General features: G+C 44.9%; 1 pseudogene; it reads left to right on the top strand.

Annotated features, from left to right (window-relative positions):
• The window catches only part of LOC135517551 (homeobox protein Mohawk-like), a 30,984-nt pseudogene extending 14,509 nt beyond the window's left edge, over window positions 1-16,475 (top strand).
• Window positions 16,476-19,180: the final 2,705 nt, after the last annotated feature.

The following is a 19,180-nucleotide window of genomic DNA, read 5'->3' as shown; positions in this document are numbered from 1 at the left end:
AGAACAGAAACGGAGTAGTACAGAACAAGCCTAGTTCATTCAGAACAATCGGTTTCATAGAGAAATTAAGTGTGACAAACATAGGCCTAGGCATTGTTTATAGTGAAACATAGATGTCAGAAGTGGGAGATTAATGACAGAGGCATTTCTCAAAAGCTAGTCGTCAGTGTCAAAGTTTGAGTAGCGTCCAGAATCACAAATTGGTTTCATAAAAATAAAACAAACAGCCTCACGTCTAAAACAATTGTCCACAACAGTGTTCCCATGGGATGGCTTGATGAGAGAGTAGAAGCTGTGACCAGGAGTCAAGGCCCTCACACGCACACACACACGCACACACGCACGCACACGCACGCACACGCGCACGCACGCACGCACGCACGCACGCACACACACACACACACACACACACACACACACACACACACACACACACACACACACACACACACACACACACACACACACACACACACACACACACACACACACACACACACACACACACACACACACACACAGGGAATTGTGACATATGATGTTACGACTGCAGCACAAACATATCATATGGGTTCCAAGTTGGAACTTCCAACTTCAGATTTTTTTGTCCAAGAAAACAATTAAAAGTCCCAAGAAAATTGTGTTTACAAAAGAGTTTGGTGTACATCAGTTCTTTAGTGCATTTTGTGTACTGCAAACAACTTCCACTTGTTTCAGAGGACCAGGGTTGTTGAGAAAGGCTGGGAGCAGAAATAGCTTTTAGCTCTGGTTCAGATTCGTGTTTTTTTTTTGTCTGTACCTGTTCATTCAAACAGAGGATCATGATAAAGTATCTGTTGAATAGTTTAAGAATGGAGCCTTTTCTGAATCCCACTTCGACCACTCGGTCTACGTCATCGGGTGATATCGTTACCATATTAAAACTTCCCCAGTGACCCATACACCTCTCTGGTCTTTAGGTCAGTGTTTGAAGTATGCACGTACTGATCCACAGATTTCAGACAAGGCTCCGATTGGAGCTTGTGTCCAACTCTCCTTAATCTCTAACCGCAGGAGGAGCAGAGCTTGCTGTCGTGATGACCGTTTCCGTGCCAACCATCTGCAGCAAACAGACATGTATGAATCCCTGTCACGCTGATCTCTGCTGAGGTTCTGATCTTCCTCTGAGATGTTGATGTGCGGTGGTGGTCGACGTCTCTCTCTCTCTCTCTCACACACACACACACACACACACACACACACACACACACACACACACACACACACACACACACACACACACACACACACACACACACACACACACACACACACACACACACACACACACACACACACACACACACACACACACACACACACACACACAAAGATGAGCCTTAGTTAATTACCAAGGAATTGCTCTCCTCCAGCCCACTCATTTGGCTGTGACTCTGATTAGCTAGTGTTTGCTGCCACTCGTAAACATACAGACTCTCTGAAACTCAGCCATGTTTAAACACACCAAACACTATTATGTCTTCATCTCCAAAAACAAAGTGTGAATTCTTTGGGGGATTGTTATCTTTTCCCCCTATCACTGTGGTCTGGGAATGTCATGGTCCGTGTCATCTGCCTCCACGTAGCAGAAGAAGTTGCAGGAATAGGAATAAGGAAAGACTAAGCCATTTTAAAAGTTATATATAGTGTGCATGGTTAATATTTTATGCATCTGGGATTGTTAATATCTGTTATAACATAGCCTGGATGTTATTACTATTACTAGGTCATTACTAGCTACAGTAATATCTGGGGTTCTTACCAGAAAGAGAACAATAATGTAATATTTCTAGCAGGAATACAGTGACTGCTGACCTGAATCCGTGCTGTGTCCCAAATGGCACCCTATTCCATATATGGTTACCTACTTTTGACTAGAGCCCTGGTCAAAAATAGTGCACTACAAAGGAAATAGGGTGTCATTTGGGATGCTTACTCCCAGTACAATGGCTCCTCTGTGGCCGCAAAGTTACGACTTACTAGAGGATTATCCAACTCAGCAACGTGCTGCAGCGCTCAACCAAGTCAAAGCCATGATAGATTTACAGACTGAAAACCTGAAACCTAGTGTCCATCCCAAATGGCAACCTATTCCCTATAGTGCACTATGTAGAGAATAGGGTGCCTTTTGGTACGCATCCCTAGAAAGGTGAAACGTTCTGGACTGGTTTGAATGCTAATACTCTGTAATATCGCCTGCTAGTTTGGATTCACGTACTGTACTTGACTGGAATATAAAAGTTCATGCAAATTGGCAATGTAATAGAATACCATATCTTTTTATGCCTATTTTGCGTTTACTCACTCACTGGTTTTGTGAACTTCTTTTTTCAATGTAAAAGTTATGAACTCGAAGCCATGTCATTGTAAGCAAGGCAGGGAAGCAGCGGAAGCACATTTTCCATAAATTCTCTGTCTTTGTGTCTCTACGTGTGAGTGACACTGGCTTATATTTTGGCTTTGGCCCCTGGACGGCCAGTAATGTGTCAGTGAGGGCCCATGGAGCCCCAGCCTCGGTGTGGCTGCACAAGAGAGAGGGTGGAGGGTGGAGGGAGGGCCCAGAGATGGGTTGGCAGTCCTGGGGCAAGAGAAGTGCCAAGGCATCCCTAACTTCATTCACAGACACCCCTTGACATTATGAAAAAGTGCAGACCATTTAAAACCACCGGGAAAATAAGAGGACAAAACCAAGCTCTTCACTAGTGACAGTCTAGTTACAATATGTCTCTCTGCCTCACTCTTTTCTCTCCGTTGTTTGTTTATTTGTTTGAGAATAAATATAGGGTCCATATAGGGTTTTTAATGTATTTTTCAACAATCATGACTGAATAAAGAACAGTCAATAAAGTCAGTCAAATGCATGTGATCTAGTTGATTTGATGATCATAATGTGCTGTTGGCCTGTTAAATACGCATTTCACAGGGAGGAAGAGGCGAATCTTTGGCTTCATGAACAAATGTTCTTTGCAGGTCTTCTGTGTCCTCATATTTGTTGATGAATTTCCCACCATGAAAATGTTTCCCCAATCCCCATTCAAATATCTTCATACAGTGCCTTCGGAAAGTATTCCGACCCCTTGACCTTTTCCACATTTTGTTATGTTACAGCGCCATTCTAAATAAGAACATTTCCTCATCAATCTACTCACGATGCATCATAACGATCATTTACATAAGTATTCAGACCCCTCGGTATGAGACTTGATATCGAGCCCAGGTGCATCCTGTTTCCAATGAGATCCTTGAGATGTTTCTACAACTTGATTAGACTCCACCTATGATAAAATCAATTGATTGGACATGATTTGGAAAAGCACACACCTGTCTTTATAAGGTCCCACAGTTGACAGTGCATGTCAGAGCAAAAACCAAGCCATGAGGTTGAAGGAATTACTGTAGAGCTCTGAGATAGGATTGTGTCGAGGGGAAGGGTACCAAAACAATTCTGCTGCATAGTAGGTCCACAAGAATACAGTGGCCTCCATCATTCTTAAATGGAAGAAGTTTGGAACCACCAAGACACTTCCTAGAGCTGGCCACCCGGCCAAACTGAGCAATCGGGGGAGAGGGGCCTTGGTCAGGGAGGTGACCAAGAATCCGATGGTCACTCTGACAGGCCTTTATGGTAAAGTGGCCAGACGGAAGACACTTCTCAGTAAAGGCACATGACAGCCCACTTGGAATTTGCCAAAAGGCACCTGAAGGACTCTCAGACCATGAGAAACAAGATTCTCTGGTTTGCTGAAATGAAAATTAAACTCTTTGGCCTGAATGCCAAGCTTCACATTTGGAGGCACCATCCCTACTGTGAAGCATGGAGGTGGCAGCATCATGCTGTGGGGATATTTTTCAGTGGCAGGGACTGGGAGACTAGTCAGGATTGAGGGAAAGATGAATGGAGTAAAGTACAGAGAGCTCCTTGATGAAAACCTGCCCCAGAGTGCTCAGGACCTCAGACTGAGGTGAAGGTTCACCTTCCAACAGGAAAACGACCCTAAGCACACAGCCAAGACAATGGAGGAGTTGCTTTGGGACAAGTCTCTGAATGTCCTTGAGTGGCCCAGCCAGAGCCCGGTGTTGTACACGATCTAACAGCTCTGAAGAGACCTGAAAGTAGATGTGCAGACGCTCCACATCCAACCTAACAGAGCTTGAGTGGATCTGCAGAGAAGAATAGGAGAAACTCCCCAAATACGGGTGTGCCAAGCTTGTAGCGTCATGCCCAAGAAGACTCGAGACTCAACAAAGTACTGAATAAAGGGTCTGAATACTTATGTAAATGTGATATTTGTGATTTTTTTTTTATACATTTGCAAACATTTATAAAAAAACGTTTTTTGCTTTGTCATTGTGTGTATTGTGTGTAGATTGATGTGGGGGACAAACGAGTTCATCAATTTTAGAATAAAGCTGTAACGTAACAAAATGTGGAAAAAGCCAAGAGGTCTGATTACTTTCCGAATGCACTGTAGATACTGCCCCCCATGTATACCCCAATCACCATAAAACATGCATTCACTGCACAGGAGGCTGCTGAGGGGAGAGAGGCTCATAATAATGGCCGGAAAGGAGCCAATGGAATGGCATCAAACACCTGTAAACCAAGTGTTTGATGTATTTTATACCATTCCACCAATTCCACTCCAGTCATTACCACGAGCCCGTTCTCCCCAATTAAGGTGCCACAAACCTCCTGTGATTTGCTGTAAATGCTGCATATGTCGGCTCAATGGGAAATGATCTTTCAATTCCTATCGCGCAAATAGAGCCCTAACCCTTTTATCAGTGATTTTAAATTTTGAATTTTGAGGCAGAGAAATACTTTTTCTAATGTTCGCAATTATGGCCTTGTGCTGAAAGCTTGGTTGCGGACTGAACGGCTTCCTCTCTGTTAGAGATGACAGCACTCAGGATTACTCATCTCTTAGGATGCTTCTTAAATAGCACCCTATTTCATATATAGTGCACTGCTTTTCACCATGGCCCATAGGGCTTTGGTCAAAAGTAGTGCACTATGTAGGGAATAAGGTGCCATTTGAGACAGAATCTAATACTGTAACTCCTGAGTCATAACATACTGATTGACCTTCTCCAGTTAGCGGAGACGCATGATTGGATGATCACAGCGCTGTCCAGCTCTCCATTGGTCGGTTGACCTCTGGTCTATCAGTGGGGTGTCTGTGATTGCGTCCGTCCCATCTGTGATGTATATTTATTCTCTTTTGTCTGGCTTTCAGGAGCTGCGCGGGTAATAGGCTGAGCTCACTGATCACTAATCTAGCGCAGCCTTTGGTTTGGTTTGTGCACCAGAGGCTGGTGTGGTGTGTTTATTGTTGTGTGTCGCTAACAACAGCACCAGCTGGTTGTGATAAAGCATACCCATCCTCTCTAAGCAGGTGGAATTTATTCCCACTCTCATTTGTCAGTTTGTTGTTGATTGTTTTTGCTCCAATGTTTTGTTTCTACATTTTCCGCTGTATTCACTCTCCTCTATTACCCGCAGTGATGTTAAGTGAACAAATATTTTTGGACTTTCACCTCCACGCCAGAAGCCATCAAACTTCTTTCCCCTCGCCGATCTTTAAAAAAAGTCTATGAAATCCTGCTGTCAGTATAACAGAAAGGCAACAGCAAAGTTAACTGCTTGACTTTCAGTTCAGTGGCAAAGAAGGAGAAACCCCCCAAAAGAACAGAAAAATAATAAAAGGTCCTGCTATGGTTTATTGACAATTTATAGTTTGTTTGGCACGGTCATTTAAAAAAAAAAATCAGAGTTTTAGATGTTTTAGGCAAAGGAAGTTGGAAATTGAGTTTTAGCTTGAGATGATCCATTTCCAGCTCAGCTCTCCATCCGTCGTTCCCTTCCCGGAGGCGGTGGCCCTGCTGGGCTCTGGCCTGGGTCTGGGTCGGGGATTCTGGGTAAACCACGCTTGTGGCCCCACCCTCTGCTCCACTCTGCTCTGCTCCTAACCTGCAGGAGGCGTCACACAAACACGGCTTTTATGGGACTTACATTTACATTTACATTTAAGTCATTTAGAGACGCTCTTATCCAGAGCGACTTACAAATTGGTGAATTCACCTTCTGACATCCAGTGGAACAGCCACTTTACAATAGTGTATCTAAATCATTAAGGGGGGGTGGTGAGAAGGATTACTTATCTTATCCTAGGTATTCCTTGAAGAGGTGGGGTTTCAGGTGTCTCCGGAAGGTGGTGATTGACTCCGCTGTCCTGGCTCGTGTGGGAGTTTGTTCCACCATTGGGGGCCAGAGCAGCGAACAGTTTTGACTGGGCTGAGCGGGAACTGTACTTCCTCAATGGTAGGGAGGCGAGCAGGCCAGAGGTGGATGAACGCAGTGCCCTTGCTTGGGTGTAGGGCCTGATCAGAGCCTGGAGGTACTGCGGTGCTGGTCTATCAGCTCCGTAGGCAAGCACCATGGTCTTGTAGCGGATGCGAGCTTCAGCTCCAGTGGAGAGAGCGGAGGAGCGGGGTGACGTGAGAGAACTTGGGAAGGTTGACGGGCTGCGATGTTCTGGATGAGTTGTAGGGGTTTAATGGCACAGGCAGGGAGCCCAGCCAACAGCGAGTTCCAGACGGGAGATGACAAGTGCCTGGATTAGGACCTGCGCCGCTTCCTGTGTGAGGCAGGGTCGTACTTGCGGATGTTGTAGAGCATGAACCTACAGGAACGGGCCACCGCCATGATGTTGGTTGAGAACGACAGGGTGTTGTCCAGGATCACGCCAAGGTTCTTAGCGCTCTGGGAGGAGGACACAATGGAGTTGTCAACCGTGATGGCGAGATCATGGAACGGCAGTCCTTCCCCGCAGCTCTTTGTCTTGCCGAGGTTCAGCTTGAGGTGTCATCCACACTGATATGTCTGCCAGACATGCAGAGATGCGATTGTCATCAGTGGTGTGTTATGACAGAGCCAAGTGACTTGGTGTATAGCGAGAATAGGAGAGGGCCTAGAACAGAGCCCTGCCAGTGGTGAGAGCCAGCCACCTGGTTGTGTCAGGTAGGACGCAATCCAAGCGTGGGCCGCGCCGGAGATGCCCAACTCGGAGAGGGTGAGGATCTGATGGTTCACAGTATCGAAGGCAGCCGATAGGTCTAGAAGGATGAGAGCAGAGGAGAGAGAGTTAGCTTTATTCCGTGATACACTCTCAGTTGAATGACAGTCTTGTGACTGATTTGGATTGAAGGTCATTCTGAGAGAGATAGTGGGAGAGCTGGCCAATGAGTTTTGGAGAGAAAAGAAAGAAGGATACTGGTCTGTAGTTTTGACATCGGAGGGATCGAGTGTAGGTTTTTTCAGAAGGGGTGCAACTCTCCTCTCTTGAAGACGGAAGGGACGTAGTCAGGGATGAGTTGATGAGCGAGGTGAGGTAAGGGAAAGGTCCCCGGAAATGGTCTGGAGAAGAGAGGAGGGGATAGGGTCAAGCTTTCGGCCGGCCGTCACAAGAAGCGAGATTTCATCTGGAGAGAGAGGGGAGAAAGAGGTCAGAGCACAGGGTAGGGCAGTGTGAGCAGAACCAGCGGTGTTTCAAACGAGGATCGGATGTCGTTTCAGGAGGGAGGAGAAGGTGGCAAAGAGCTTCCTAGGGTTAGAGGCAGATGCTTGGAATTTAGAGTGGTAGAAAGTGGCTTTAGCAGCAGAGACAGAGGAAAAATGTAGAGAGGAGGGAGTGAAAGGATGCCAGGTCCGCAAAGTTTTCCTCCATTTGCTGCCCGGAGCTCTGTTCAGTAATGAGTCATCGAGCCACGGAGCGGGGAGGGGAAGCCGGCCTGGAGGATAGGGGACATAGAGAGTCAAAGGATGCAGAAAGGGAAGAGAGGAGGGTTGAGGAGGCAGACTCAGGAGAAAGGTTGGAGAAGGTATGAGCAGAGGGAAGATGATAGGATGGAAGAGGAGAGAGTAGCGGGGGAGAGAGAGCGAAGGTTGGGACGGCGCGATACCATCCGAGTAGGGGCAGTGTGGGAAGTGTTGGATGAGAGCGAGAGGGAAAAGGATACAAGGTAGTGGTCGGAGACTTGGAGGGGAGTTGCAATGAGGTTTATTCTAGTAAAGATGAGGTCAGCGTATTGCCTGCCTTGTGAGTAGGGGGAAGGTGAGAGGGTGAGGTCAAAAGAGGAGAGGAGTGGAAAGAAGGAGGCAGAGAGGAATGAGTCAAAGGTAGACGTCGCCCAGGACTGTGAGAGGTGAGCCGTCCTTCAAGGCATCAAGCTCATTGATGAACTCTCCGAGTGGAGGGCGATAAATGATAAGGATGTTAAGCTTGAAAGGGCTGGTAAACAGCATGGAATTCAAAGGAGGCGATAGATAGATGGGTAAGGGAGAGAGAGAATGACCACTTGGGAGAGATGAGGATCCCGGTGCCACCACCCCGCTGACCAGAAGCTCTCGGGGTGTGCGAGAACACGTGGGCGGACGAAGAGAGAGCAGTAGGAGTAGCAGTGTTATCTGTGGTGATCCATGTTTCCGTCAGTGCCAGGAAGTCGAGGGACTGGAGGGAGGCATAAATTGAGATGAACTCTGCCTTGTTGGCCGCAGATCCAGTTCCAGAGGCTATGGGTCGTTGGGACCACCAGATTAGGGTGGCCGCGGCCACGCGGTGGGAGCTTTGTATGGTCTGTGCAGAGAGGAGAGAACAGGGATAGATAGACACATGTTGACAGGGTACAGAAGAGGCTACGCTAATGCAAAGGAGATTGGAATGACAAGTGGACTACACGTCTCGAATGTTCAGAAAGTTAAGCTTACGTAGCAAGAATCTTATAGACTAAAATGATTGAAATGATACAGTACTGCTGGAGTAGGCTAGCTGGTAGTGGCTTGTAGCTAACCTAGAAAATCGCTCTAGGCTAAACAATTGACTTAGATACAAAGACGGCTATGTAGCTGCTAGCCTTCGGGTCTGGGTCGGAAATAGCTCTGTCTTAGATACAAAGACGGCTATGCCCTAGCTAGCTACGCAAACAAAACAAACCGTTGTACTGTAATAGTTACTACCATTCGGGGCTACTAGCTACGTTGAAAGACCGACAATAGCTGGCCAGCTAACCTGATAATCGCTCTAGACTACACAATTGTCTTAGATACAAAGACGGGAGCTGGCTAGCTACGATCAAACAAATCAAACGGCTTGTACTGTAATGAAGTGAAATGTGTGATACTACCTGTGGAGCGATTCGGAATGTTGACATTGGAGTTCACTGGCTGCCCTTGCTCTAGCTAACACACTGGACTGGAACCTGGCTAGCAACGGCTTTTCAGCCTAAGTCTACACACTTCTGCAGATCAGATCTGGGTCCAAATAATAATTGAAATATCTATTTTTAATATGTGCTTGATTGAGCTTGCCTGTTGCAATTGATCCGATAGAAAAGTATTTGACGGGCCTTCCGGGTGGCGCAGTGGTTAAGGGAGCTGTACTGCAGCGCCAGCTGTGCCACCAGAGACTCTGGGTTCGCGCCCGGGCTCTGTCGTAACCGGGTTAGGGAGGGTTTGGCCGGTAGGGAAATCCTTGTCTCATCGTGCACCGGCGGGCAGGGTGCGCTAACCAAGGTTTCTTCCGACACATTGGTGCGGCTGGCTTCCGGGCGCTGTGTTAAGAAGCAGTGCAGCTTGGTTGGGTTGTGTATCGGAGGACGCATGACTTTCAACCTTCGTCTCTCCCGAGCCCGTACGGGAGTTGTAGCGATGAGACAAGATAGTAGCTACTTTCTCCCCACGAAATTGGGGAGAAAAAGTGGTAAAATTCAAAAGGGAAAAAAAGGTATTTGGACACAGGTCAACTGCAGATATTCCCTTTGAGCCTACTAAACAGTCAGGCTCTGTACTCGCCTTATCAGAAACACCACAACCGCAGATTACAGTAACAAGACAAAAGATGCAAAAAGGTGTCTTGTAGCAATGCCATAATCCCTTGTAGGGTATTGCTGTATGGCTTGTCGTCCTTAGCAACCAACCCTTCCTGTAAACATTGTGCTAATATATCCATGTAGGAACATTACAACATAACAATTTACAGCACATTAAAACGATGTAATTAAATATTATACAGAATGAATGGAGCATATTTTAAATCAGTCCCAATCCTTTCTCTAGTACTGGTATTAGTCAGGGAGACTAGATAGAGATACATGTCCTTGAAATATGCTAAACCATTGGCACCTGAGCCGTAGAGAAAACAGAGTGCTTGCTCCCCCACTATCAAAATAGGGGAAGCAAACATGTTTTGGCACCTCCACTTTTCTTACCATAAAATGATCGTATTCCATTGGGTAATTTGTCATTTCCACTGATTACTAACGTATGAGTAGACCCCTGCAAATTCCTGCAAAGTATTACAGCAGTCTAACAAAGTAGAAGGGTTTTCACCTAATATTGTAGAGATAAAGTAAAAAATTAGGTCAATTCAATCAGAAGTCAGAGAGCAAAGCTGGAAAGGGAAAGGAGGGTGAAGAAGAAAACACATTGTACTCATTTCAAGGTTTTTAAATGGCCTGTGAAGCCGTGGAAGAAATGCTTGTTCTTGACATATAACAGATATAGTTTTTCCTCGCGAAAGCAAAGGGAGAAACATAATTGCATTTGTTTTGGCTGGACTGCCCGTGAACGGTCAATCTGAAGCACCTTAAACACAGTGTGTTACTGTACGTCACTCCAGTCAGAGGAAGAGTGAGAGAGAGAGAGAGAGAGAGAGAGAGAGAGAGAGAGAAAGAACTGGTGAGACTGATAAAGAGAGAAGGAAAGAGTGTGAGAGAGAGCAAAAGAGAGGGGAGAGACTCAGGGGATGAAGTGAGAGATAAGAACCAAAAGAAAAAGAGGGAGAGAGAGAGAGATGTGGCCAGACGAGTATTCAGGAATGTTCTAAAGAGTTGAAACCCAAGCTGCGGTTTGTTCTCTTTGTAATCGCCTCACAACTTTTTCCTCTCTCTCTGTCCTTCCTCCCCTCTCTCTCTTAGAATCTCAAACAAGGTGAGTTGACTTTATCCCCCTAAAGACCATCTCTCTCTGTGGAGTTAAACTATTACTGAGAGGAACAGGAAACAACAGGAAATGTCATAATCAGCCTCGTATCAGCCTGGGGTTTTGCAGGTCAACGCGGGTCACGGCACATGTGAACGTTTTCGGGAAAACAAGCAGCCAGCGAGGAGAGAAAGGCGTTTGGAATGATTAGGTGTTTTGCTGTTTGGCCCTGCAGGAGTCTGTATTCCCGGTCTGGACTCCGGATTTAAGTCTTTGGAAAAATGAACGGGTGAGGTGAAAGGCGGCGGTGCGCAGCGGTGAAATCCGTCTGTCCATTCTCCGGTGTCGGAGGGGTTCTGGGACCCTTGCAGGAGGAAGTGAGGACATGGTTTTCCAGCTCCACAGTTGTGCAGGAGAAATGACTGTAACTAACAACTCTGTCCCCACCCGACCCTCCTTCCCTGCTATTTAGAAGTGTGGGAACAAATTCCAGTGCAAATGTGCGATGGGGATTTTCATTAGTGTAACAAAATGACTTGCGGTGTTGGCGGTACAAGTGTCTGCTTGTTAAAGGGACTCATACTTGTTACAAACATTTTCTTTAAGGGGAAATGCGATGCTAGGCGAGCGTCTGTCTCTCCTCCGTGTCTCTGAGTCTATGGGGCGATCTGGGAGGGCAATCATCGTAAATGAAAGCAGCTGGCGTCCACATGAGAGAGAAAGAGGGGGAGGGAGAGAGAGAGAGAGAGAGAGAAATGGAAGAAAAAGAAAGAGAGATAGAGCCTCACCCAAATCAGTCACCTGGTCTAGACTCAACTCAAACACAGACAGCTGATTATCTAAGCAAAGAATGCTGGGTATTACTGTACAAATTCTTCAGAGAAAGGCACAATTCTCCACAGCAAATCTGACAGACCTGAAGCTTTGTGGTAGTGTTAACTTTAGCACAGACACTCACGGGTTCCTTCTTAGTTTCATCTCTCTCCCCTCACACCCTCCCTCCTTAAAAGCAGCTCATTGGCCTTAGCCATGTGTTTTGTTAATTCAAAGTGTTTGCCTGAAGGCTTCATGAGCAGGAAATCCAGATGCTCTGGTCTCTTTTAATGGGCTTGGAGGGTCCCAAGCCAGTGTCATCATCATCACTGGCTAGAACTCGCCGCTAGGCAGAGGCTAGCCCTGGACCCAAACACTGCCCCCTCACACCACCACCCCACCCTCCCACCCTACTTCCTACCCCCTCTCGAAGCTCTCTACAGCTTGGCAGCTAGTGAGAGCACATGAGGCCTGCTGCAACTGTGCCACTATTACCCAACACACACAAGCACACACACATACAGACATACACTCACACACATACGCTCACACATGCACGGACGCAAGCATGCACACAAAAACACACACACACACACACACACAGAATCACACGCACCATCATAACAGTCCTTCTACCTTAAGGTCTGTCTGGTAATCACACAGTGAGAACACAGAACAATAGATGGGCCTGGTTGTGAACAGACCGATTGACTGACTTCATTGTTTTATTCCTGACTAATATTTTTCATATGAGCTATAAACGGCTACTATTTGAGTATGTGTGTGTTGGTTAAGCATATGAAGATACGTATCTCTATTTCTCTCTCTCTCTCTCTCTCTCTCTCTCTCCTCTCAACACAATCATATATTCTCAGTCTCATTTATTTTCAAAGGAAAGTATTAGTGTATACAGTGTAGGATTCATAAATATCAGAAAGTGCAGGTGTGATTCATGTCAAAATATGATAGTTACAGTGCCTTTTTAGTTTTGTAGATATGTCCATTATTACATGGCTACTATTTGTTTTGACATCTGAATCAAGAGCGGAAACAGAGAAACACATGTTACTGCAGCACACACACACACACACACACACACACACACACACACACACACACACACACACACACACACACACACACACACACACACACACACACACACACACACACACACACACACACACACACCACCTCACCAGCCCTCAAGAAAATCCTTAATATTTTACTGTTGTGATTCCAGAAACCATGGATCATGCATCAAGTAAATGTGACAAGTGAGTGTATTTTACAGATACCTTCTGCATGTTTTTTTTCTCCCTATGATTATTAACTACTTATAGAACTCCCCCTCCTCCAACGCTGTGTTTGTTCTGCCTCTCTTCTCTGTGTGTGTATTGTTCACCTCTTTCTCATCCAACTCTGCGTGCTCTCCTCTGCACTGTGTGTAGTTTCACATCTTCTAACTCTGTGACGTTCTCTGTGTGTGTTGTGAGAGAAAATGCAGTTCGAGGACAGCATACAGGTAGACACAGACACTCTGTGTTCTTTATCTGCTCTCTCTCTCTCTCTCTCTCTCTCTGCAATGTTCTCCTTCTTCTGACTGCGTTCTCCGTCTCTCTCCTGCATGCTGTGTAAGGTTTCCCCCTCCTCTAAATCTGTGTTCTCTCTCGGTGTTATTTAGTGACCTCTCCTCTAAACTCTGCGTTCGTTCTCTCTGTGTGCTGTGTTCAGGGGTGGCGTTCTGAAGGAGAAGGTACGGGGCAAAGACGAGACGTACTGGAAAGAGATCAACGCAGCCATGGCCTTGACTAACCTGGCGCAGGGAAAGGACAGCAATGCATCAGGGACGACGAGCTGCATCATCCAGAAGTCCTCTCATATATCAGAAGTAAAGACTGTCAAAGTGCCTCTGGTGCAGAAGTACTAGCGCCTATCACCAGAGTCGTCTGCCTCCAACTTATCTTCCCTTCCACTCTCTATGCAACACCAACATTCCCTCTGAAAACTCACTCTGAAGAGTCAGTCAAAAAGACGAAACAAGTAACAAGTACTCTCTTCTTTGGTTCTGTTTGGTTTAAGTCAGTATAAATGCAACAGAACTTAAGACAACCTATTTTGTGTGTCGGTCGATGTGTTTATTTTTCAACCTGCAGTACTGCATTAGACAAGTGTTGATATGATCATCTTTAACTGCATTATTCTGTTCTCAACGAGACACTTTTGTAATGTTAACTTATTCGCTTTTTTATACTCCGAAATTTGTATTGTACTTTTGCCAAAGTGCCTTTTGGAAGCAGAGCAACACACCCTGTGTGGTAAATAATGTACAGACAGAGTGTCTCTGGGAACATAAAGGACTATTTGAAGTGGCTAGGTGAGTGAAGTAGAAATATATGGTCATATAAGCTTCTTCTGAAGCGGTCCCTTTCTCCCTGATATGTGCCTTAGAACTTGGATGAATTTAGCTCATCATCGAGGCACAGCTGTTAAATAACATCTGAACTGATCTAATTTATCAAGACACACACCATGTTAAGCCACATCTCCCTGATGGCATTGTGTATGTTTTGTCTGAGTCCTCATTATGACTGTAAATTGAACACTGTTATGTCTCAGACAGAATACAACAGACCTGCCAACAATAACTGTGAATATATATAAAGTTCACTCCAGTGCAGCAAAACACACTAACACTGGCATGAAGCCCTTGAGGGTTAGAATCGATAGGATAGCAGCAGATCCACTGTTCTGTTGATAGTCACCACCACCATCATATTTTCCACATGGATTTTCTTTTCCAACGTGGAAGTATTCTTATCAAGGCTTTAGCCTGGAAAGCCCAAGCAAATGTTGAACTAGCACCATCATACAGGCACGCTCACGTGCACATACACACGCAGGCAGGCGCACACAGTCACACGCACACCTGGTCGAAGGTTTGGTCGGCAAAGTGCTGTTGAAACGAAGAGTGGCATGAACTAAAAGGGATGCTTTTGTTTCTGTTATCAGTGTTGTATTATATGAACTACAGTGTCGCTGCCGTCTCTTCTCACATGTTTCCGTTCAGAACAAGGTACTTCAACAGTGGAAAAAAAGACTAGCTCACCAGGCCGTTTGATCCTACACTCCTCCTCAGCTGTTTAGAATCACATTCAAATTGCTGTTTACAAGAAGAGAGAGAGAGAGAGAGAGAGAGAGAGAGAGAGAGAGAGAGAGAGACTTACTGTTTGACCTATTTTTTTCCCCTCAGTATTATCTCAGAAGGCAAAGCGACACGTGTTCAAGTATTTGTTATTGTGAGTTTGTTTATCGCAGAGGTTGTTCTGTTTCTATGATAGTTTTACCTAGCCATACCGCATTAAGTGTTGTTTTTTTGACCGAATGGAAAGACTCCTCCTGAAATACTTCTAAAGTATGTACAGTACATAGGTTATTTACATTGTAGCAACCCCGATGCCAAGTACGCAACCGAGAGAAACCAAGTTAGACTGTTTGAGTAACTGTAGTCGGTCATTTTCTGCCGACTCACTAATTGTATGTATATCTTCAAGGTACTGTTTATGTGTCAAAAATGTACACTTCTTTATTCTCTCTGCTGTTTGGGCCCTTTGTTTGACAACCGAGACTGTGCTTGTGATCAAGGGGTGATTGAGAAAAGCTGCACAAAGTTACTTTTAGAAACAACTCTTAATCTTGAATGTGCAAACCGTTATAAGCTGCACTTAGCTCTCTGTTCTCCACTAGAAAGAAACAAGAGGAAAAGCCGTCACTGAGAATTTATGGGATTGAGTTTAGGGGGAAAAAACAATGTGTTTATTATACATATCTTGTTAAACTACGCACAGACACACATATACACACTTATTTTTGTTAGTGTGCCTATGGTAGCAGCGTAATAAATTAAGGAATCACACTAGCCAATCCCCAGGCACTATATTCTCATGCGGGAGACTTCCGTCCACATGTGTTTTTTATACACCTGATCCTGTAAGAGGCGCTGTAGGGTAACCTTTTCCCTCGCTCAGTGTGTTAATAATCCATCCATATGTTTAGCTGGGGCACAACCCTCACACCTCACAGGGAATGCAGCCCATTCCATATGGAATACAACCCCCTTCATAAGGAACACAGTTGCCAGAGAAACTAAGGCTCCTGAAGCACAGAACAGAACAGCCATTGTTATACCTGTAGTCACTCAGCAACTTCGCTGAGTGTACAAAACATTAAGAACACCTCGTCTGGGGGGTGCAACTCAATTTTAGGAATGTTTTCCTAATGTTCAGTATATGCAGGGAATACCCCAAAGCTTCGGTTCGGTATGATCGATATTTTCCTTTCCTGTGCACAAACTAATGCTTTCAAAACAACAACGGACAAACGGAGAGCAATTTACTTTTGTCATATTTTTGAAAATCTATAAATTATTAAGGATTGTAAAAAAAAAAAAAAGCTGGTGACAATAGTCTGTTTTTTTATTGTTAAGTTATATGAGTTCAAATTTTTTGATAGAGACTGGATTGTTATCCAATGACCAAATGAATAATATCTCATTGTATTGTCTGATTTCGCTTTTATGTAACATTTACTTTCGTGATACTATGGTTACTTCCACAAAACATTGAATAAACCCTTGAAGAAATTGTATGATATTGCCTTATTGCTCAATTTGCGATCCTGAGAAAAAAAATATATTCATGGAAATATATAAACTTTTACAATTTTTTGTTCAACCACTGGGTTATTTTTCTGTCAACTTTCGAACATGAAAAAACAACCATGTTATTTTTATTTTGATAACAAATATGAAACTCTTGCATCAGTACATTTGACATAAAATAGAATGATTTAGAAGAAACTATACTGTGTGTATTTGTCTGACAAAACAACAAACTCAACAGTGTTATCTGCTAAAAACACATTTAAACTTTCACTTTTGGCATTCTGGGTTAAAGTCGTCCTTCCCTCCCAGCCCGGTCTTGTTTGCTGGATATATCCCTCAACATACAGCCTCGCGAAAATTGGGCCCCGGTTCAAACACAGGCTGTTGGCGTATTTCTTCAGTCTCTTATTCTTCTGTGAATTATTCTGAAAAGGCAATCCATTAATTAAGCTACATGCAATTGTCTGGTTTCTGTTCAGTAGTGAAACACTAAAGACAAATACAAGGGAGGAGAGCATGAATTATGTCATTTAATTTCCGAAGTGAAAAAACGTCACCCACCGCTGTTCTGATGGTCTTAATTCTTCCCATTACGATGTCCCAAATCACACCCCATTCCCATTCCCAGAGCCCTGGTCAAAGTAGTGCAAAGCCATTTGGGACGCAGGCCATGATTCAACAACAGATGTGGGACATATTTATTTACAATACAGGAGGGATGTGGTTTTCTAAAGAGCATTTTCAGAGCTAAACAAACAAATCAGACAACCCCTCAGTGGGATGTCTCTGTCGCCACATATACACTGTTACACTGGGCTATGGTGTTTGGTATCACTGGTCTTGTTTCACTTCCTTCATTGGGATTCTCAAACATTGCTTTCAGAAAGTTGTGCCTTCTTTGTGCGTCGTGCACATCGACTTATTACAGCGTCAACGTTTTTCATACCTATTGTGGTGAATACATGTGCATTGTATACAATGCTATTGAGACCGTGTGGAGAGTGGACAATCAAGCCTTTGTGCCGGGATCATGCTGTCTCCCCTCCACAGTGAAGCTGGAGGAAAAGTGAATTCATGGCACAGAGGCGAGCCTCTAGGTGTGTCCTTGTCCTCTGGGTGTGGTGTTCTCCTCTTCCTTTCCTCTCCTCTTCAGTTTATTTTAATGGCTCTACCATGCCACCACTGCTCTGCTCGCCACCCAAACCTGAGCCCTACCGCGGGGTCGGGGCCAAGGTACTCTCACTCCAGGGAGGGGGGGGTTAGAGGGAGACAGAGAGAGAGAAGAGAGAGAGAGGGAGGTATAGGGAGAGACAGAAAGGAAGAGACAGAGAAACATACAAAGGTAGAGAGAGAATGAGAGAGACAGAGGGAGAGAGAAAAAATACAAAAACAGAGAGTCTAAAGGAGTCCTTCCCAAGCCAATAGCAGTGAACACTAAACACCCCAAGCGGAATGGTGCTGCCCGGCCCTGGAAAGCCCTCCACCCATGGTTCCATCAGTCAGTCAGGACCAATCAGACGAGGGCTCTATGAAGGGCCAGCGGCTTAGCGAGGGACCACTGGGAATCCACTGGATGCACATGATCCCGGACCCCAAGCCAGCTGGAGCTAACCTCTGCCTCTCCCTTTCTCTTTCTGGAACTTACTGCTCTCTCCCCCCGTCTCCCTTCCCCCTCTCGCTCTCTCTATCCGGCTCTCAGACAGCTATCCCTGAAACTTGCCAAAATAATTATATCAGGTGTTTTGACCCATCTCTCTGTTCTCATCTCTCATTAAGTGACCTGGCAAAACACCCACATCTGAGCAATAGTTTCCATCGAAAATACTAAGCGATATTCCAACAGGTTTTCTTTTTTCTTTTGTGTCCCAAATGGCACCCTATTCCCTATGTAGTACACTACTTTTGACCAGGGCAAATGGGGCTGTATTCAAAATTGGTGCACTGTGTAGGGAATAGGGTTTCATTTGGGCAAAGGTTTGTGTTTGTCTGGTGGGCTTGAAGTTGAAGACACACATTTGCTGAAAGATTTGAAAAGCGGTGCGGAACTAAGTGCTGTTATCTCAGAGCGGGAGATGGACAAGTGGAGATGCTCGCTTGGCGGACGACTTGACAGATTCCAGATCACCTTGTTTTTACCCCGGACAGAAAAGGAATTCAACTCAGATACCGTAAGAGGAAAATCACACAGGTTTGAATCCAAGAACCAAAAAAATGATTCCTGAAAATCCATGAAATTAAAAAAAGAGTAAAGTATTTCCTATTTTTTGATGAGGAAATCTAACCTCTTCACCATACTGAAGTAATTAGTTACCTTGCAGAGGATAGGATGCTCCAACAGTAAGTTCATTAGATCCAGTCCTTACTGTGTCCCAAATGGCACCCCAATCAATATGTAGTGCACACATTTTGACCAGGACTCATAGGGCTCTGATCAAAAGTAGTGCAGTAATAATGAATAGGGTGCATTTAGGACACATACCACTCAGTATGCTTGGAGACAAATATAAACAGAAAAATACATTCAGCTTGTAATTCATAAATTCCTCAACTAATGTATTGATTACAAATGTGTCTGGCTTCGCCCATAGTAAATCTACTGAACAATACACCATTATAGTCTCAGAAATAATGACAAATTATTGATACACATTCATGGATGTAAAGGCCCGTTGGTTAAGAGTTCAGAA

Source organism: Oncorhynchus masou, chromosome 28 (assembly GCF_036934945.1).
Source record: "Oncorhynchus masou masou isolate Uvic2021 chromosome 28, UVic_Omas_1.1, whole genome shotgun sequence".
NCBI lineage: Eukaryota > Metazoa > Chordata > Actinopteri > Salmoniformes > Salmonidae > Oncorhynchus > Oncorhynchus masou.
This window is presented reverse-complemented; position numbering and strand designations above follow the sequence as displayed.